Here is a 21,422-nt window from a genome sequence, read left to right on the forward strand (position 1 = left end):
GTCATCTGAGTTAAATTCACTCATTCCAGTCCATTTCAGTTTGCTGATTTCTAGAATGTTGACGTTCACTCTTGCCATCTCCTGTTTGACCACTTCCAATTTGCCTTGATTCATGGACCTAACATTCCAGCTTCCTATGCAATATTGCTCTTTATATTATCTGACTTTACTTTCATCACTAGCCACATCCACAACTGGGTGTTGTTTTTGCTTTGGCTCTGCCTCTTCATTCTTTCTAGAGTTAGTTCTCCACTGATCTCCAGTAGCATATTGGGCACCTACCGACCTGGGGAGTTCATTTTTCAGTGACCTATCTTTTTGCCTTTTCTTACTGTTCATGGGGTTCTCAAGGCAAGAATACTGAAATGGTTTGCCATTCCCTTCTCCAGTGGACCACGTTTTGTCAGATGCAGCCTTGGGAGAAGGCAAAGCACTGGTCCAGGTGGATCAGGAAGGAAGGAAGCTGTCCGCTTACTCGTCCAGCAAGTGTTCACTGAATCCAGATGAAGTCAAACACCATGGTGGGCACAACTAGGGGATACATGTCCCCTTGGTTACATGCTCAGGGAGATGGGCTGAGTACCAGGTGTGGACTGGGCCCTCCCAAGAATACAAATGGGGGAAGGCCCAGCTCAGCCCAGAGCAGGCCCTGCTGCTCCCAAGAGCTGTCATCTTTAGATGGTGGCTTAAAGCCCCTCCTCAGACTCGCTGGGACGCAGGGCCAGGGCCAGCTGCGGAGTTAGCACAGCCCCTGAAAGCAACGCACCTAGTGGCTCCTTCATATTAGGCAACATGGTTCCTATAAATCAGGGAATCCCATGGGGCACGTGGCCAAGTTTGTTTGCTTCTTTAATGATTTTTATTTTAAATTTTGTTTATTTTCATCTGTGCTGGGTCTTCACTGCTGCACGGGCGTTTCTCTAGCTGCAGTGCTCAGGCGTTACTCTCTAGATGTGCTGCTTCTCATGGCAGTGGCTTCTCTTATTGCAGAGCACGGGCTCCAGGCCGCACAGGCTCAGTCGCTGTGGCTCCTGGGCTCTAGAGCACAGGTTCAATAGTTGTGGCACATGGGCTTAGTTGTTCCGAGGCATGTGGGATCCTCCCGGATCAGGGATCGAACCCATGTCTCCTGCACTGGCAGGCTGGATTCTTTACCACTGAGCCACCGGGAAGCCCAAGTTTGTAACATGTAAGTCTATGGGCGTGACATCTGCTAGCCCCTAGCAGTGCAGAAGTCAGCAGCCTTATAGTTCTGGGTTTTTTTGCCAAGACTAAAACAAGGAGTTTGTCCCGGCTGACAAACTTGGGCATCCGTGCTCACAAATCCACACTGGGGCAGCAGACTGTTTGCACCCATGGATCCGAAGCTCACGGGGTCTCTGGAGGCCAGAGGATCTGAGGGACAGAGCCTGATGGAGTCTGCAGCCAGGCCCACACTTCAGAGCTCACAACCGGGCCACAACTGGGTGACAGGAATGGGCATGATGTCCTGGGTCCCTGGAGGCACAAGGCTCCCTGAAGGAGAGTTACCTGGATGCCCCTCTCATCCGCTTGGGATCAGACTGGTCCACATTCCAGCCAGAGACACCTTTCTTGGAGGCATAGCAGGGTTGCTCGGGCTGTGGAAGGGTTAGTTGATGTTGCTGTGTTAGTTGCTCAGTCATGCCCGACTCTTTGCAACCCCATAGACTGTAGCCCACCAGGGATTCTCCAGGCAAGAATACTGGAGTGGGTTGCCATGTTCTTCTCCAGGGGGAAGGTTGAGTAGGGAACACTTTATACAAACGTAGGCGTTCAGCTTCAAGTGTACACAGCTTGGACCAGGGGTGCCTGCAAGAGAGAGGTGGGGAGACAGGTCCCCTGCGGTCCTGGACCACTCAGCACACACTCCACGTCCACGGGTTCAGTGACCCCTGCGGGGACGGTGTTGGGGAGCCCCAAGTGATCTCCCCTCTGTTTCACCCTCTCCATGCGAATCTCCCGAAGGGCTTGCTTTTCCTTAAATTCTTCAGTTGATTTTATCGATGGTTGCGGTTTGTTGTTGTTTACGACGCAGCTCAGCGTGTTCACAAGATAGTAAATCCTGCCCTCTGACGAGAGGCCCTTTCCCATGGAAAGAGGAGCCCCGGGTGGGAAGGGCCTGGAGCTTGGATGGATCCTTCACCGTCAGGCACACCCGCCAGCCCCTCGCCTCCGCAGGACAGGCTGTCTGTGGCCCCTGTGGCCTCGGACAGCCATCCCGAGGCTGCAAATAAGGAGACCTTCGTGTCATCTTTTTCGTATATAATCCAGTGGGATAAACACTATTCCAGTCGGCTTTTGGGTGAAATGGCTAAAGAAAGCACAGAACCGACTCATTCTTTGCACCTGGCGTTATGTAATCAAAGCAAACCTGAACTGACCTCTGGCACTTTTTCAGTCCCAAGACTCTCAGGAACAGCCTGAAAGAAGACTGTTTGCTGCTCCAGGAAGGAGGAAGCCTCAGCTCTGGGCCCCCGTCCACCTCTTACAGCTTGTCTGAACTTCCTCAGGCACCGTTATGGGTCTCAGCTGTTTTATCCACAAAATGGGGTTAGTAACATCTCACCGACAAGGGTACTATCGGAAAAACTCTTCAGCTAGTCTGGCCTGGGCCTTCACATCCAAAGCTTAGATTCCATGAACATTATTAAAAGCAAAAATGTCTTTTTGTTTATTGTGTATGAATAGGCACAATAACATGCACCTATTAATGTGAATTCATGGGGAAAAAAAAGCAAATTACCAAGCAGTACATCTTGCATGATGTCCTTTTGGTCAGTAAGTAAATATTTGCAAACTCCACGTGCCTAGGAGGACGGTCACCAAGTTGTACACAGTTTCAAAATTACTTTTAGCCAATGAGATTATAATAATTTTTTCTAAGAAGGCATGTTAATAAGGTAGGATATGGGTCTCTCTGAAGACTTAGCAAGAGAGGCAGAAATCCAGAGAGTGGCTGCAAGCCCCTACCTCTACCCTGGGGTTCCTCGTGTGTTCATTTCTGCCCCAGTGTCATTAGGCCTGGCTGTCATCACTGGTGGGCTCGCTGGGGGGCTGGCAGGTCATGAGTGTGGGGTCCTGGGGATGGGAAGTGACCCCTGGCTTAGCACCAGAGTACAGACCCCCCAGCCTGCCTTTTCCTCCATAGTAAAGCTCCACCGTGGCGCCGCGACAAGTTGTGTTCCGTGGGTTCTACCGCAAAATCAAACACTTCCAGGCTCAGACAAACTGCAGGGCCTCTTGGTCCGTTTCTCCTGCATTGCAAATGGACGATGGGGGTTCCTTTCTGCAGAGTTCCCAAACCCTCTGAGCATGGAACCTTTTAAGGAGCATGTTTCAGGATGGTTTCCACGGATACTCTGGGAAGTGCGGTTCCCTGGGGCTCCAAGCAGACTGTCAAAGTCTGCACCTCTCAAGACGTGCCCAGCAGCCCCAACCTTGTCGGCAGGAGAGCTTTGCTTTATCCAGTTCGTGTTGTTGCTTTGTTTGTTGAGACTTCATTCCACCCGAGGTTGGTATCTGTCGATCTGTCTCTTCCAAGAGCATCTCACCAGACAGACTTCCTCCTCAGCTGCACTCGGAGACCTTGGCCCCTGTTGATTTTCCTGTGAAGCTGTGGTTCTGGGTCCCCAGCTAGTATTTCAGCCCCTCATCCCCGTGTTTCTAGGATGGAGTATTTCCGAGGTTGTTAAAATAACAGGAGAGTGTCCTGGAAGCGGCAGTTGAGCATGCGTGACCCGTTCGTATCACTTTTGTTGGCAGCATGGAAGCCTGGTTGTGGAAATGTTGACTTGACCTTGGGCGTTGCTCTGGGCACACGGGGTGGTGCTCCAAGGACCTGCCTCACCCCGTCTGTGTCTCATTCAGCCCCCAGAGCACCCTAGGAGAGCCACCTCCTGGAGAATGTTCTTAGTTACCTGGATACTCCTTCGCTTATTTATTTCCTCTGAATTTGAGAGAGATGCCTACGTTAAAAACAACGGCTCCTGCTCTTTTTGCTTACTTGATTTCAGGCACCATCCTGTGAGCGTCGCTCTACTGGCCCTCACCACAGTCCTTGGAAGGGGACTTTCTTTGTTCCCATCTTACAGATGAGGAACCTGAGGTTCAGAGAGGTTAAGTGACCCACCCAGGTCACACAGCTAGTGTATCCACTGCAACTCACAGCCCTGAGCGTGGCCCTTACCATCCAGGTGTCTCCTGAGTGCCTTCTCGGGGGGTCACGGTGTGGTCCCAGCCACGTTTTCACTAAGGGTGTTAGGTTTGGCCTCAACTCTTCATTTACTGCTCCATCTCCTTTGCCGGGGGCGGCAGGGGGGGCTCTGGCCCCTTTATACCTTGGGAAGCCTGGCCCGTGAGCCCCAGCCTTGGAGCTGGTCGAAGCAAGATTGCTCCTCTTACCCAGAGGCAGCAACCAGGCCAAGCAGAACTCTCCAACGTGGGGCATAAATCTTGAGCTATTCTTGGCCTGCAGAGACAAGATTTTAATGACCTGGCTCCTCTGGGCTTTGGAGACTGTGCAGAATTTTAAAGAGTCCGTGAGAACTGCAGGCTGGCCCTGCCCCCTTGGCCCCGCCCGCATCGTGTCATAAATGTCTGAGCAGGTTCTGTCTGTGTCTGTCTTGTTTGCTGATGTAGCTGTCAGGAGGGCGGTGTCCTTGATGCAGACCCTACCATCTCTCTGACCGTATCTGCCTCTTCATGTTCCCTTCTTCACTGCAAGGAACCTCTTGGAGGCAGAGGGCAGGCACGACATTGGGAATTTTCCAGGGAATGTGGGCAGTGGGCACGTTAATTCTGCCAGGTGACTGGGGCCAGGGTCGAGCTGCCCTGTGTGACCGCGGCCCCGCCGACCCCCGCCTGGACCTGTCGGACTCTTGTTCCTTAGAGGTCAGAAGCCAGCCATTCATAACCCTGTGCCCGAGATGCTGCGTGGGTACTTTCATTCCTGGCAGCAGTCGTCAAGGAAGAAATCAATACGTATTTATTGAGCACATAGTCTGTAACTGTCAAAAACAGTAGCCACTAAAGCAATCTGGATTTAAGAAACTCAGCTCTTGTCAGAGGGCCAGGCCCCAGGAGCAGCCCTCTAGGCACTGGCGGTCCACACTGTCCTCCTGCCCCCAGCCCGCGGAGCCAGCCACCTGCTGTCCCCTTGTACCTATACCTGCGCCCCGGCCCTAGGCTCTCGTGGAGCCCCGTGGGGTCTCAGATGTCCCCTCCCCGTGGGACCACCCAGTGGTAGCCCAGATTCTGAGGCCAGATTCCGAGGCCAGATTCCGGTCCCCTGTTCAGCATCCTTCTTCTGCTAGGCACCAACTCTGAGGACGGTGACAAGGTTCCTGGGTGACCCCCTGTTCTCACTCCCACCTCCCTTCCTGCTCTGAATCCTCTCTGCTCTTCACTGCCCATTATTCTCACTCAAGCCTCCTCCGTCACCGTCACCCCATGCAGGTGTTGAGAATAGCCCTGATATGTTAAATGCCCTAAGGGGCATCCCAGCCTTGGCATTTATGTGAGCAAGTCCCTTAATCCATGTACAACTCTGTGAAGTAGGTTTTATTATTGCCCTGCTCCGTTGTTTTTCAGACCAGGAGACTAAGGTGACCTTGCCCTGTATTTTATAGGTGGTAAGTCGGGGGGCCAGCATGCAAACCGTGGTCTGCCTGCCCTGCGAACCCAGGCTCTGATCACCAGGCCCTCAGGTGCCCCCCTGTGTCTGCACTTACTGTCTGAATGGCTCACCTGGCACTTGGTAGCCGTGGCCCTTAAGTCGTATTGTCTTTTTTAGGGGGCTGTGCTTATTTCAACTTACACCATGAGGACCACCCCACAGTACCTCCCCCAGTGACTCACATGGAAAGAAGTGTTAAAAAGTGTTTCTTGACAGTTGATGTCAGTGTTACCCCCTCGGCCCAGGTGGATTTTTAGCAGAATTCATCAATCCATGTGTTAGTATACAGGGATGAGTCAAAGAGGGTGTTCAAGGTGTTTGAGGGGGTGAAGCTTTCTTGGGGAATCTATCAATTCTCATTAAGGAAAAGGAAAGGAGCGGGAGAGACTGTGAAATAATATGTATTAAGCACCAAAGCATAATACAGAGTAGTCGCTTTTTTAATGCATTGTCTGAAAACTACGAGGTAGTGTTATTATTCCTGCTTTTCAGATGAGAAAACGAGACTCAGAAAGGTGAGGGGCTTTGCCCATTCACAGACCTATTAAATGAAGAACTGGGACTCAATGCCAGTTTTCTCTGATCAGACTCTGCATAGTTCACACTCTCTCTGCACAAATCCCTTTCTCTCTATTTCTAAGAAAGGTTTAGGCCGAAGGTTTAAGTCAACTCTCACTGGTGTCGACATTTGATAAGGTTCAGGCATGTTAGAAAATCAGAGCAAAAGGCTTCAAGCTTGCATTTCTATCAGGGGTTGTTAACCTAGAATTCCTGGACCCTAGAGATTCTGCAAATAGCTCTTAAGAAGTTCCCTTAAAATTAAAAGCAAGAACTGTACTTATGTGCGTTTTCCCTGGAAGAGGGAAAGGGGCCTTTATCAGTTTCTCACAGGTTTCACGACTCAGGAAAATGTCAAGGGTTTCCAGTTTAGAGGGACAGAAAACAGATTCCCAAAGGACAGTTCATCCGTGGACTTCTGATGGAGGCGACGTTGTCCTGGGTCGTTGGCAGAGTTTCACGTGCGTTCAGGAGGGAGTCAGTGCCGGGGGGTCTCCCCAAGCCCCTTTGAACCTCTGGATTCGAGATGTCCCGGCTCTGAATCCGTGGAGCCTGCAGCCTCCAGGCCTGTCCTGGGCTGGGTGATGGATGGGATGTGACAGACGGTGGATGGTAGGAAGCCAGGACCTATAGGATTTTCCACTTGGTGGGGGCAGGTTCCGAGGGAGGCTCTGCCCTCCCGGGTTAATGCATTCCGGCGAACTTGCTGATGCCAGGGGAACGGAGGGCAGAGATGTGTCTAGGCTGCAGGACATGCCGCAGCGTAACGTCCAGTTCTGGGTGATTCAGTGTCTTCGTGGTGTTCACATTTATAAAAATAGAGTCAGTTATCTCAGGTAAGGCAGAGCGCTTCCTCTTGACTTCTCTCACTCAGAATAATTTGATTTCCAACGTGGCCAGAAAACTGGCTCTGCGGGATTTTCCGCACATCTAGTGGCTTCTTTCATTGAGTTGGACTGTGAAAAATACTCTCTAAACGTGACCCAGTAATCTGAAATGTTGACAGAAGGAGGATGCCTTCTCCTCAGGGTGGTTTGTCCTCCGCCCATGCACGGTCCAAATGGAAGGCTCATCTCAGGCCTTGCAGCCCACTTTCTTCACCTCAAAATTAAAAATGGGAAGAGGATGAATCTAGAGATGACCTGGATCCTACGGAGTCCCACCTCTGTGACTTTGATCACTTTACATTTTCTGGGTCCCATCACAGTGTATCTTGTTTATTTACATAATCGTCCAGGCATCTGCCTATCTGTTTGGCTGTCTATCCATCTATCATTTATTATCTATTCAACTAACATTTCTTGAGTATGAGCTATTAACCAACACTGCCGTTGGGAATGCTAAGATAAATAAAACATAGTCTCTAAGCTCTAAATACTAGAGCAGTGCTTCTCGATGTCAGTGTACAGACAAATCCCCAGGAATCCTGTTAAAAGGCAGAGTCTGAGTTGTGGGTCTCGACCCAGAGTTGTGTGTTTTTAAGATGCTCCCAGGTGGTGCTGATGCTGCTGACCTGGAAACAAGGACTTCCTCTGAAGTCCTTAATGTGTCCCCCACCTTCTCAGCATTATCGTGAGGATCCAGTATATAAAGTGTTAGCGTCAGTCACTCAGTCATGTCTGACTGTGATCCCATGGACTGTAGCCCTCCAGGCTCCTCTGTCCATGGAGTTCTCCAGGCAAGAACACTGAAGTAGGTAGCCGTTCCCTTCTCCAAGAGATCTTCCCAGGGATTGAACCTGGGCCTCCTGCATTGCAGGCAGATTCTTTACCATCTGAGCCACCAAGGAAGCCCCAATGTATATAAAGGTACCTGTCAAATAGGATGTTTGTTCTTGCTGGATTTCAAGACAGTTGGGTGACATAGATGCTTCTGCTGGAGGTGTTCTTGGCCACCCGATTGACTCAGTGGAATCAGAGCCAAGCTGACGTATGTGGATGCTGGAAGATTCAAGTTTTAATCTTGATTTAAAGTTAGATCAGGTTCTTTATCAGATTCTTTTCCCTTATAGATTATTACAAAATATTGAGTAGAGTTCCCTGTGCTATAAAGTAGATTTTTGTTGGTTAACTATTTCATATATATTAGTGTGTATATGTCAATCCCAGAGAATCTTATACGTATCCGCTTCACTGGTGAATTCTACCGAACATACAAAGAACTCATACCAATCTTTCTCAATCTCTTCCAAAAGACTGAAGAGGAGGAAACGCTCTCAAAGACATTCAGTGAAGCCACCATCACCCTGATACCAAAGCCAGACAAAAACACTAACAAAAAAGAAAATTACAGGCCAGTAGCATTGATGAATACATATATGTATACATGTATATATGAATCACTTTGCTGTACACCTGAAACTAGCACAATATTGTAAATCACCTATACTTCAATTAAAAAAAAAAGATTAGGCAGCCACATACACTAAGTCCCCTCTTCCTGCTTCCCCTCCCTCAATTTCATGTGAGCTTTTCTATGAAGGATGTTCTGTTTCTCTTGAGATTGCTCTGGCCCTGTATCACCCACAGGACCTCAAACCACCCAGTAGGGAACAGCGGCCTGCTGCAGGGAGACGTGGTTTTGCTATTTAACTAATCAGCAAGATTGGCAGCCATATTAAATAGCCAAACATTTAACCCAAGATTAATTAGTGAAAAAGTCCTATGTTAGGTTGGTAAGGATGTCAACCTAACAAAGGTATGCCTGTCCTTTCTGAGGCAATGGTATGTGGTATCCTACCCTGAGGGTGAGCGTGGTACCCCTTCGCTAACTGATACAGTGTTAACCCAGGGGGTGGTGACCTTGTGTTTTGGGAACAGCCGTCCCCTTTAAGTGTCTGTTACAAGGTGGTAGGAGTGTGAGGGAATTGAACTGAGACAAGAAGCAGTTTATTGTAGTCTCATCCTCTCACTCTCTTTAAGATATAAAAATTAAATGTGATTTGTAAAAGCAGTACATCAACATCACCTAGAGCACAGTCAATACTAAAATTTCAAGGTGAAAAATTACCCAGAGGAAGAAAAACATGAAGTGTTCGGACCCCAGAAGAAGGAAGAAATCTAAAATATATTTCATTGATCTCATCAGAGCATGTTTAAGTTTGCTGGTTTTCACAATGCAGAAATTCCAAAAGTTTATTTGAACACTGCACTAAAAAGACATTGTAAGCAAAGTTGCCAGAACATTTTTGTACAGTAAATCATTTTTCAGCAAACCCTGGTTCTCTTTGGCATGTTGGTATCAGGAGGAAAGCCAGGAAAAAGAGCAGTTTTATTCTTTTGTAAATTGATGATAGTCCTGTTCCTGAAAAGTTGAGCATCAAATGAATTTTGTAAATTGAGTCTAATTTTGGAAGGCGCTAGGGGAATCCCATAAAAACAAGAAGCCTTTTGGTTAAATGAATACTTTCTCTCTCTCACTCTCTCTCTCGTTTTGCAATTTAAAATTTTTTCCCTAGATCTGGAATTTTGTATATTTTGTCTGCTCAGAGCAGGGACCACCTGTGGATAAAGAGAAGGGAAGGAAGAATAATTAGTCTAATCGCACTCCTCGGGGGCCAGGCTGGGAGACCCTTTCAGAGAGTCAGGCCAGATGCAGGGGTCCTCCGAGCAGCCTTCTACGTGGACGGTCTTCAGGAGCCAGACAAACCCACGTCCCAGGTGGTGAGGACCAGGAAGGGGGCCAGGCCAACCTGGGTTTGGCTCCTGGCTCTGTCGCCCACCAGCTGTATCCTAGAGAACTCATCTGACCTCAGTGACTGCAGTTCCTCAAGTTTATGATGAAGCTGTTTCCCTTAGAAAGTGCTGGGGGGTGAGCCAGGGCTGCGCCAAGCAAACAACAGATGCTCCGTAAGCGGTAGCTGCATTTAGGGAGGGCCCTGGGGTATTTTGGGCTTCCCAGGTGGCTTAGCGGTAAAGAATCTGCCTGCAATGCAGGAGACGTGAGTTTGATTCCTGGATTGGGAAGATTCTCTGGAGGAGGAAATGGCAACCCAGTCCAGTATTCTTGCCTGGAAAACCCCATGGCCAGAGGACCCTGGTGGGCTACAGTCCATGGGGTCACAGAGAGAGTCAGACACGTCTGAGCAGCTAAACAACCACAATGGGGTGTTTTGGTGCAGAGCCCCTTGACCCAATGGGGACTTCCTGTGTTTTCCTCACTTCTCGCTTTCTTGTCCTTACTTTAGCTGTTCTTACTGTCTCCTAAAGATGATCTTTCTCCCTGAGATCTCTGTGGGGAGGGCCGTGATCAATCAGCAGAGTTTCTCACAATGTGACCGGAATGTCACAGTCACCACCTAGGTTTTTTTTTTAATATTTGTTGGTGATTTCGTTGCTAAGTCATACCGACTCTTGCGACCCCATGGACTGCAGCCTGCCAGGCTCCTCTGTCCATGTGATTCTCCAGGCAAGAATACTGGAGTGGGTTGCCATTCCCTTCTCCAGGCAGTCTTCCCAACCCAGGGATTGGACCCGGATCTCCTGCATTGCAGGTAGATTCTTTACTGATTGAGTGTCAAGGGAAGCCCCTTTCAATATTTATTTTTATTTATTAATTTGGCTATGCCAGTCTTACTTGCAGCATGTGGGATCTAGGTCCCCAACCAGGGATTGAACCCAGGCCTCCTGCTTTGGAAGCATGAAGTCTTAACCACTGAACCACCAGGGAAGTTCCTTACCATCTAGTTTTTACACCAACCTGCTGCCCCCACGTTCCCTGCCCAGGGCAGAATCTTCAGGGGGCCCCTGGCTCTTAACTGACCTGCTTTCTGTCTTGCAGCTAATGGCTCAGAATAGCCCCAACTCTCTGTGCACCTCCTGCCTCCCCTCTCCCACCCTGGATACCTTTCCAAGGTGTCCTTGGGCCCTCGGGCCTCCCCTGCAAGGCTCAGCATCCCTAACTCTGCTCTCCTTCCCTCCACTCAAATTTCTCCCCCTAGGAAGGTGGCCAGGGCTCAACCACCTACCGAAAGCCTGGTCCACCAGCCTTCATCCTCAAACTACAGAATAGGGTGCTGATATCTGACTGAGAAGGTCCCGAAGACCAAGGATCACTGTGCCAAGAGCCCCAGTCCTGGTTATTTTTCCGAGCTGTTTGAGCCAAGCTAGCAAACGTATCTGCATTTGGCAGAAACTTTCCGTACTTGGAGGCAAAGGAGCCATCCCTGGAGGCAGAGAGGCTGAGGAAAGAAGACCGCAGGCAGGAGGGACGGATGGATGAGTGTGACTGAGAGCTGGCCCTGCACCAGGACCCATTCTGGGCCCTCCACGTCGGTTTAGCCTCATGAGAACCCTCTCCATGCCTCTGGGTCCCCTGAGTCTGGCTCTTGGAGATTTGGGTCCAGTTGGCAGGTCAGACCCTGGCCTTCAAGTTGACTCTGTAACAGCCCTGGCTATTCTTGGGCCTGATGAAGGCTTTGAGAGAGAAGGAGAGGGAGACAGCAGGAAGAGCCGCTGAGCAAGCTGATGACCGTGCTGTGCTGTCAACATCGATCCAGATTTGATCGATATCCTTCTGTGAACTCTGTAGCCCCACTATTGATCCCGAAGCACTAGAATCGAAAAGGAAAACGTCTTCCTCTCAGAAGGTGGGCATGCCGGCCAGCTTGAGTGCTGGAGCGCCTTTGGAGTGAGGGGACACAGGTGAGATTCCCATGGAGGGGACCTCCTTTCCAGAGACCGCTGGACTCTTCTTGAAGGACCTCCTTGAGGTGGCGTGGGGATGTGCGAATGGGCTTTGGAGTGAAGCCCTCCGGGGTTTGGCTCCAGCTCAGCCACTTGCTTTCCTGGCATATCGCACAAGTTTTCCAGTTATTTGTTTCCCATTCAGTAACTATTTATTGAGCACATAATATATACTGGGTACTTGGAATACACAAGTGAAGAAGTTTGGCCTTATACCTTGTTTTAACAATGTTCCTTTTTTTCTTGCTTGAGGAGGTCACTTTGTTTTAAATTTTTATTATGAAGAATGTCAAATATACACAGCAGAAGAGTTTTCACTACCCCCCCCCCCATTGCAGGCCACTGTAACATGTGCTGACGAAGTTGCCATGAGACCTGAAGTCAGTTACTGAGCCCCACTAAACCTCGGTTTCTTCATCTGCAAAATGGGGAAAATGTACTTACCTTAGAGGGCAGTACAGAGGACTGAATACTGTGCTTCAGGTACTGTGCTTAGGGCCCTGCATGCAGGGTGGGGAGGACCTCATACCCATGAACAAACTCAGGGCTGCAGGGAGGACTCAGTGAAAGGATGGTGGAGTGATGGGGGAGGCATTGTACTAGTGGGACCAGGGACCATCGTGGTCATGGTTGTGACACTGGTTGCTTACAGCAAGTGACTGACCAATAGCAGAGGCTCTCAGTAGACAAGGATAATGATGAAGATGATGGTAGTGATGATGGTGATGGTGCTGATGGTGATCATAATAATGGTGATGACAATGATGGTGGTTATAATGATGATGCTGGGTGATAGTGATGATGGTAATAGTGATGGTGGCAGTGATGATGAAGATGGTGATCATAATAATGGTGATGACAATGATGGTGATTATAACGATGGTGCTGGTGGTGGTAATCATGACTGTGATGATGGTGGCTGTGATGGTGGTGATGATGGAGGTGATGATGATGGTGGTGATGATGGTGATAGTGATGGTAGTGGTAGTGATATGGTAATGATGGTGATGATATTGTTGATGGTGGTAATCATGATAGTGATGATGGTGGTGGTGATGATGATGATTATGGGGTGGTGAGATACATTTTCTTGAATTTAAACATGGTGGATAAAAAAGAGATGAGAGAAGAGCGAAAATTATGTGCTAATGAAAGGAAGTAAAGAGATCATTAGAAGAGGCATCATCCTGTTAGGTGAAGATAATATATTAAATATGAAAATATGAAAATGCTGAATTGATGTAAAACCCCCTAGTGTGTGTTGAGGACCTTCCATGTGCAAGGCATCAGGCTGTGTTCTGGGGGCTCACGGCTCACAGTCAAGGTCAGGCATTTGCCTTTGCCTTTAAAGAGATTAACCGCTATTTAGGGAAGACACAACAGAATCTCCTGATAAATTATGACAAGTATTATTTAAAAAGCAGCCCAACACCGAAGAAGAGCTGATACAGGTGAAGTGGGTTAATCGGCCATTAATGGTGCAGATGTTAAATGCTCCAAGGTCAGAGGAGAAGAGATCCCTTCAGGCAGAGCCATCATCAACCTCTTCTGATAGATGGGTTTCTCTTCAGTCTTCAAGGATGTGCGAGAGATAGAGAAGGTCCCTCAAATATGGTTCAGAGGTCAATGCAATGATGTCAAGTTTGGTTCAAAGCGCATAGAGTTTAGTGAGTTTTAAATCATTTTTAGGTGTGGTTCAAATCCCTGGGTCCCTGTCTGGCACTGGAGAGAAGAAGCCCATTAAATAAAGCTTCAGGGCAGGCTGCTGCCCCCAGGCCTGGAGGCTGGGTTGCGTGCAGGTGGGGGAATGACTTAGCGGCCAGCCTTGGGCAATCCACCTCCCTGCTTGGACTTGGGGGTTCCAGCTGTGAAATGGGGGTAACCAAACCCTCCACATGGCAGGGATTGTTGGGAGGATTACAAGATGACTTGAGGGCACAGTATATTCAGCTGTACAGACTCGGGCTGTTTACAAGCTGGTCTCATCTATTCCCACTTTCGAAAGGGTGAGTTTTTCCTTCACCCCCCAGGGACCCATTTTTCCTGGCCCCCGATACCCTGGGTGCTCTGATGAGAGACAGTCGACATAGGACAGAGTCTCAGGCACAGATGTCAGTGTCCCCAAGCCAGACACCGGGCCAAGGGCAAGAGAAGACAGCGGCTCTGTCCTTCTGCATCTGGCTCTACAGAGACAAATGATGTCAAGCTAAGGGGTGAGTGGCTATTGGTGTTTCGTGTTCTACACTTCTCTTGGGAGGCATTTGCATTTTAGCCAAGACCTTATGGAGATTGCACCTTGTGCCAAAAGAATTGCTCCTTGATGGAAATCTGGGAGGTTGAGAGATCTGGTGATAAAACACTGGATACTTATCAGGAGGTGTGTATTACATTTTGTTACAAAATAATGTGTATAGTATTCGATGTTGTTGTTCAGTTGCTAAGTTATGTCTGACTCTGAGACCCCATGGACTGCAGCACATCAGGCTCCACATTCATGTCCATTGAGTCGGTGATGTTATCCAACCATCTCATCCTCTGCCAATCCCTTCTTCTTTGACCTGCAATCTTTCCCAGCATCAGGATCTTTTCCAATGAGTCGGCTGTTCACATTGGGTGGCCAAAGTATTAGAGCTTCAGCTTCAGCATCAGTCTTTCCAATGAATATTCAGGGTTGATTTCCTTTAGGATGGACGTGTTTGATCTCCTTGTGGTCCAAGGGACTGTGTGTAGTATAGGTCTATTTTTTAAAGAAAATGACAAATCTACTGGATAATCACTGTGAGTGCATTCATGCATACAAATGCAAGTACATAAGTATCCACAAAGTTGCACATCAAACTGATAACAACCATGAATTTGGGGGAAATCTGGGATGGAAGGTAGGGTGGCCAAAAAGGATTCTAGTCTTCTCTATGATGTTTTGCTTTTGTCTGGGGAGAATATCTCATGTGTCAGAGAGGGGAATTTAGAGTTGGAGCACTGTGTTCTTCGAGTCTCCTCATGTGTAAATGAAGATGAGTTAGCTTCCCTGGTGGCTCAGATGGTAAGGAATCTGCCTACAATGTGGGAGACCCGGGTTCGATCCCTGGGTTGGGAAGATCGCCTGGAGAAGGGAGTGGCAACCCACTCCAGTATTCTTGCCTGGAGAATTCCACAGACAGAGGAGCCTGGTGGGCTGTGGTCCATGGGATTGCAAAGAGTTGGACATGACTGAGCGACTAACACACACACACACACACACACACACACACACACACACACACAATCTTCAATGAACTGTCATGGGGACTGAATGAGATGATGTGTATGTAGCTGCCATCACAATGCGTGGCACAGAGAACTCCATTGAGAAGAATCTGTCATCATTTTTTCTGTAGCCGAGCGATTGGATGCTCACCTGTCCATTTCCTCTTCCTGTCCCACAGGAAGACTACATTTCCCAGCCTGCCTTGCAGTCGGCAGTCACAAGGCTGGCTCTGGCTGATGAACTGTGTGCAGAAGTGCTGTCTACCTGTTCTCACCACAGATCCCCCCCACGCCATCCTCCTCATGTTTATCTCCGCAGGTGAATGTTGGATATATGTGTCTCAGAGGGCGTCTACTCAGAAAGCCACCCACCTCACATTAGATGGTGACACAAGCAAAAAGTGAACAAGTTTGTGTCGAGCCACTGAGATTTGAGGGTTGTTTGTTGTCAGCGCTGATGTGATAATCAACCTAATATATTGTTTCCTAAATCCATATTGAAAAATCCAATAAGAGATGATTGTGAAATTGCTCTGGGCTGTGAAGGGGCCCATGCGGTTCTGGAAACTCCTGAGAGGAGAGCCTGGTCTCGGACTCCGGGAGGGCCAGGAATGGTGGGTGGGAGAAGGGCCTGGAAAGAGGGCTTCCAGGCCTCCGCCAGCTGCAGAGAGGAGCCTCTGTCTGCATATGGCTGCTGCCGCTTCTCGAGTCACAGGAGAGTCTGTGGGTCAGGTAAGGCTCAGGTCCCAGGATCAATTCACTGCAGGCTGATATGAGACTGGATGTGTTGTTGGGGACTGGCCATTGCCCAGGCCAAAGCAGAAAACCTGCAGTGTAAGCAGTAATTAAGAAGCGATTTGCCCTTGGCCCCTGTTCCTGGGATGAATGCCAGGCCCCGTGAGCCTTCAGAGCTGCCGGTCTCCGGAGCCAGCTCAGCTGGGGGCAGCTGACACGCGCCCGCAGGTGTCTCGGCCCACGTGGGCCTGGACAGAGCCCTGTCCTAGCTCTGGGCCCGGCTCCTCTGGTGCTCCTGTTCTGTGGGTGAATACTCCTGCAAAGGGGAGCTTCTAGGGCACGAAGTTGAGCCAGTCCCAGGGGCAAGCTTGCCGGTGTGATGGGCAGCATGGAAGTGTCAGTAGCTGGCTGTGTGAACTTGGCCACAACACAGCCATGCCCTGGGCCTGTTTTCTCTTCTCTGCCATGGCCGGGGTGGGGCCTGTTTGTCCAATTCCAGACCCAGGGAGATGGTCCCAGTGCTGACAGCATCCCTGCCCTCTTGGAGCTTCCAGTCTGGTTCAACAGTCCATGTCCCGCAGACAGGCAGTCTTGGGGGCTGTGGACAGTGAACCCTGAAACTGGGAGCATCTCCCTTTGCAGACCAGATAGTGGAGCTGAGTTTGGGGATGAGGTAGGGAGAAGCGATGGAAGAAAGTGGGACTTGTTGGTGAGCCCAGTACATAAACATTCCGCACATCTCTGTAATATATGCAGTGACATATACTTTTTTGCCTGTGGAAGCTTAGAATCGTGTTGGTATATTTAAGACAGTTGTGGGAGGGGAGGGAGAAAAACAGATGGGAAAGAGGAACAGAGAGGCAATTTCCTTTTGCCTTGACTCTGGGCGGATTATTTCGTGGGAAGGCATGGTTTATGTTCCTCTTGGCGAGCAGTTTCCTATACAGTTAATCATCCCCCTCTGCCCCCACGGAGGTAAGGGAGGTGCCGCAGGACAAGAGTGACTCACCAATTCACCAACCCCCACCCGAAGTCTCAACCCCTGCTCCCCAAGGCCCACACCTTCCCATCCAGGGTCTCTTGTGCCTTTTAGGGAGCAGGCCCAGCAGCAAAACCCCAGCCAGGAGGCCACCAAAGGATGAGAACTGACTGAAGAAGTTGCCAGCCCACTGGCTCAGACATTCCCGTCTTCGTGTGATGAGATTGGCTGCCCTGCTCTTTCGGGGGGGGCTGGTGAAGTGTCTCTTTCGGAACAAAAATGAATGGGTGGATTAGCTTAGTAAGAAAAAGGATTTCGCCTTTTTCTTCCCTGCGATCCTATGGTTGGTGCCAGGGCTGGTCTCTGGCCCGGGGAGGTGCAGAAAGCTGATTCAGAAAGCTGATCCAAGGGCGCCTTCCAAACTCCTGCTTCCAACCTGCCCTCCCCAGCCCTGCCCGCTCCGCCCACCCCCACTGTGACTACCTCACTTGACCACTCAATGAGAGCAACAGCTTACCTTTGCAACCTGACTTATAAATTACACCGCTCTTTCAGACATTTTTTCCCCATTTGTTCTTTGTCGAGTGTCTTTGTTGGTAGGTCTGTACCTTGAGTGGTGGGGAGGTTAAGTGACATGCCTAGGACCAGTAGAGCCTGATTCTGTATCCTGTGGGCTTCCCAGGTGGCGCTAGTGGTAAAGAACCCACCTGCCGATGCAGGAGACGGAGGAGACGCAGATTCGATCCCTAGGTCTGGAAGATCCCCTGGAGGAGGGCATGGTAAACCCACTCTAATATTCTTGCCTGGAGAATCTCATGGACAGAGGAGCCTAGCGGGCTACAGTCCATAGTGCTGCAAAGAGTCAGGACTGAAGCGACTTAGCATGCACACACGCACTGTATCCTGTACTTGCCCCTGCAGGGCAGCATCGTGAGGGGTGGGGGGCGTGGGGTGTGTGTGATGGGATGTCTGTGTGTGTCTCTGTGTGTAGAGGGCCATGCTGTGTCTGGTGTGTGTCTGTGTGTGGTGGGGTGCGTGCCTGTGTGTGTAGGAGTGAGGTGGGAGGGTGCAGGGCGATGCAGTTGGGGGAAACTATCATTTATGTCCACCCATCCTGGGCTGCCAGGTGGATGTCCATCTGCCTTCTTCCCCCGGGCCTGCCTGGATTCCTGCAGCTTCAACATTGCACCTGTGTCCAGCCGTCCTTATGAGACCAGGTCACACCCGTGGTTTGCCTGTGGCCATTCCCGAGAGGGTACCAGGGTCAAGCAGGTGGAGGGTGGACAGGGGCCGGGTGCAGCTGGCTTCTGAGACGTCAACTTCCGAAGGCCAGGGACACGGCCACACCTGCTGGCTCCCTCAGTGACAAATGTATGCTGTCACGATGGGAGACTTCTGGAAGCCCTCTCAACCTCCCTCTCTCTGATTGCCAGACTGCACCGTGTCTGGGCTAACAAGCTCCATACACGTATAAGCTGCTGGAGGTTCGTTCCCAAATCACCGCCTTCAAATCTCGAGAGAGGTCTGGGGTTTGGTGAAGTCCGCATCCCCAGGTCCCCCTCCTTGAGATTCCCTGGATGCACATCACCTCATCCCTTCCATCTCTCCAGGAGGGCCCAGGGCTTGACCGCCCCACAGGACAGAGTGACTCTTGGGAGCCCAGCCACCTGGTCTGCATTGCTTCTGAGTACGGGCTCTATGCTGACCCAGGGCCGAGCTTTATCTGCACAAACTCACACCTTCCAAGTAACTTTATCCGAATGATGGATGCAGGTGGTTCAGTGAAGGCAACGGTCCCCCCTGCCCCGTCTCATCCAACCCTGTCCCCTAACAAAGCATCTTTAACAGCTTCTCCATGCATGTCTTCGGGTAGCTGTCTCCTATTTTGATATTAACATGCTCTTGGTTAGTCTCCGCTGAAGTCCCGTGGGGCAGCTGCTCCTAGTGCCTCCATTTGACAGATGAGGAGACTGAGTCTTAAAGGACACACGTGCTTTCCTCAGGGTCCCCAGAGCTGGGACACAGCCAAGCCACGGCCCTCCTCCCTGCCTTTACCCGAAAGCCACAGGGCACCCAAGAGGCCACCCTGTGCTTCCCCTGTTTCTGCCTGGCTGCCCCCGGAGCTCTGGCCCACTTGCCACCCGGAGGGGCTCCTCTGGCTCCAAGGCCGAGCTAGTTATAGGCACAGCACCCTCTAGCTTCCACCCAGCTCGGAGCATGGCCATCACCCCAGCTCTAGGATCATAGTCTGTTTCTTCTGGAAGTGATGCTCCCAGGAGACCAGAGCTGGTGGCTGAGGGGTGTGAGCTGCCTGAGCACATCCCAGGGAGGAGGGGGCCGGCTGAGTGGTGGGGACTATCACTTTTTCCCCCTCCCTTCCTTCCTTCCTGCATTCCATTCAGCTTTATCAAGCTATAGCTGATTATATTAAAAAGCTGTATGTTTAATGTGTATAATCTGATGACTTTGGACACACGCGTGCACCTGTTATGCCATCACCGCCATCATAGTGGTAAACACGTCCATCACTTCCAAAAGTTTCCTTGCATCCCTTGATTTTGTTCTGATAGTCTGGGTTTTTTATTTTTCCTGTGTCAGAACACCTAATGTGAGATCTACCCTCTTAGCAAACTTTGAAGGGCACAACGCCGAATCGTTAGCTGTGGGCAGAGTTCTACAGCGGCTTTCTGGAACTTACTCGTCTCGAGTGGTTCTCTGCATCCACCGAACATCCTGGCTGCATTTCCCTGCCCGTGGCCCCTGACAACCACAGACCCATCATCTGCCTCTGTAAGTTTTACTGCTCTGGGTCCTTCCTAGAAGTAGAGTCAGGCAGAGTTTGTTCTCCTGTCACTGACCCACTTCACTCAGCATAATGTCTTCCGGGTCCATCCATGTTGTCAAAAGTGGCAGAATGTCCTTTCCTTTAAGGCTGAGTAATATTTATTATATGTCTATTAACCACATTTTCTTTATCCATTCATCTGCCGGGGGATATTGAGTGGTTTCCACACTATCGATACTTTGAATAATGCTGCAATAAACACGGGGTTACTAATATCGCTTTGAGAACCCAATTTCGGTTCTTTCGGGTATACACCCCGAAGGGGGATTGCTGGATTGTAAGGTAGTCTTATTTTTCATTTGTTTAGGAACCTCCACACTAGCTCTGAAAGCAGTCGCACCGTTTCACGTGCCCACCAACACTGCACGCGGGTTCCAGTTTCTCCACCCCCTTGCCCACCCTTGTTGTCCTTTTTGAAAACAGCCATCCTGACAAGTGTGAGGCGAGAGGAAGGATCACTTTCGTTTTCATTGGGCCACTGTTTCCTTTTCGGCGTGCGTGTACTGCTACCGAGGCTTCCACGGTGGCTCAGTGGTAAAGAATCCACCTGCAACGCAGGAGCCACCGGAGATGCAAGTTCAATCCCTGCATTGGGAAGATCCCCTGGAGGAGGGCATGGCAACCCACTCCAGTATTCTTGCCTGGAGAATCTCATGGACAGAGGAGCCTGGCAGCCTACAGTCCATGGAGTCACAGAGAGTCAAACACAACCAAAGTGACTTACCACGAACACATACTGCTCTTAAAGTCAGTTGTGTTATAGACTGAATGTTTGCGTTCTCCCCAAATTACTATGGTGAAGTTATAACCCCTAATGTGATGGTGTTAGGGGGTGGGGCCTTTGGGAGATGGGTAGGGTCAGATGAAGCTGTGAGGGTGAAACACCTCCCTTTATAAGAGGAGGAAGAGACGGCAGAGCTTCAGCTATGTGAGGACGCGGCAGGAAAAGAGCCTCCTGCCAGCCAGGAAGAGGGTCCTCACCAGGAACCGGGTCTGCCGGCACCTTGATCTTGGACTCCCAGTCTCTAGAACTGTGAGAAAATTAGTGGCTGTGTTTAAGCCACCCTGTCTAAGGTATTTTGTTATAGCAGCCCAAGTTGAATAAGATAAATTGAAATGTGAAAAAGTAGACAGCTGTAGGTTTAAGCAGTACCACTAATGAGTATGTATTTCTTATATTTTTAGAACAATTTTAGATTTACAGAAAATTGCACGTACAGTACAGAGGGTTCCCATACTCACTGCACCCAGTCTCTCCTGTTATTAGCATCTTAGCATGGCACACTTGTTACAATTAGGGACCCAAAGTTGACACGGTTTTATTCACCGGAAGCCCACTTTATTCAGGTTTCCCTAGTCCTCTCCTCACGTCCTCTTTCTGTTCCAGGATACATCCCTGACACCATGCTACCTCTTTTCACTGAGGGTCAGGCTCCTCTCGGCTGTGACGGTGTCTGACTGTCCTTGTTTTTGATGATGTTGACAGTTTGGGGAGCCGTGGTACCCACTGCTTTCCTAGGATGTCATTTGGCTGATGGGCTGTTTTCCAACCCTGGGAAGACGAGGTCCCCGCTGAAGTTGTCCGAATCTTATGTTGGGAAGTTCCTGCCGTGGGTGAGGATTTGGAGCTAAACACGCCAATTTCCCGGGCAAAATTTCAATCAAAGGAATTCTTACCCC

General features: G+C 49.9%; 1 protein-coding gene and 2 long non-coding RNA genes across 5 annotated transcripts in view; 2 read left to right on the top strand and 1 right to left on the bottom strand.

Annotated features, from left to right (window-relative positions):
* The window catches only part of ANK1 (ankyrin 1), a 232,830-nt gene that overhangs the window by 38,071 nt on the left and 173,337 nt on the right, over positions 1 to 21,422 (top strand). The gene's annotated exons all lie outside the window — the stretch shown is intronic.
* Positions 857 to 4,542, bottom strand: LOC145516996 (uncharacterized). The gene is made up of 2 exons (XR_014061910.1): positions 2,403 to 4,542; positions 857 to 2,245 (listed from the first exon to the last, which is right to left on the bottom strand). It is a non-coding gene; the product is annotated as an uncharacterized LOC145516996 (long non-coding RNA).
* LOC145516990 (uncharacterized) lies at positions 4,659 to 17,455 on the top strand. Of its 2 annotated transcripts, none has more exons than XR_014061904.1 (4): positions 4,659 to 4,764; positions 11,193 to 11,895; positions 15,363 to 15,502; positions 17,012 to 17,455. It is a non-coding gene; the product is annotated as an uncharacterized LOC145516990 (long non-coding RNA). The 2 variants fall into 2 exon arrangements; XR_014061903.1 differs by having other exon boundaries at positions 11,193 to 11,840.

The sequence above is a fragment of the Giraffa tippelskirchi genome, chromosome 8 (assembly GCF_054371585.1).
Source record: "Giraffa tippelskirchi isolate mGirTip1 chromosome 8, T2T-mGirTip1v1.2.pri, whole genome shotgun sequence".
Classification (NCBI taxonomy): Eukaryota; Metazoa; Chordata; class Mammalia; order Artiodactyla; family Giraffidae; genus Giraffa; species Giraffa tippelskirchi.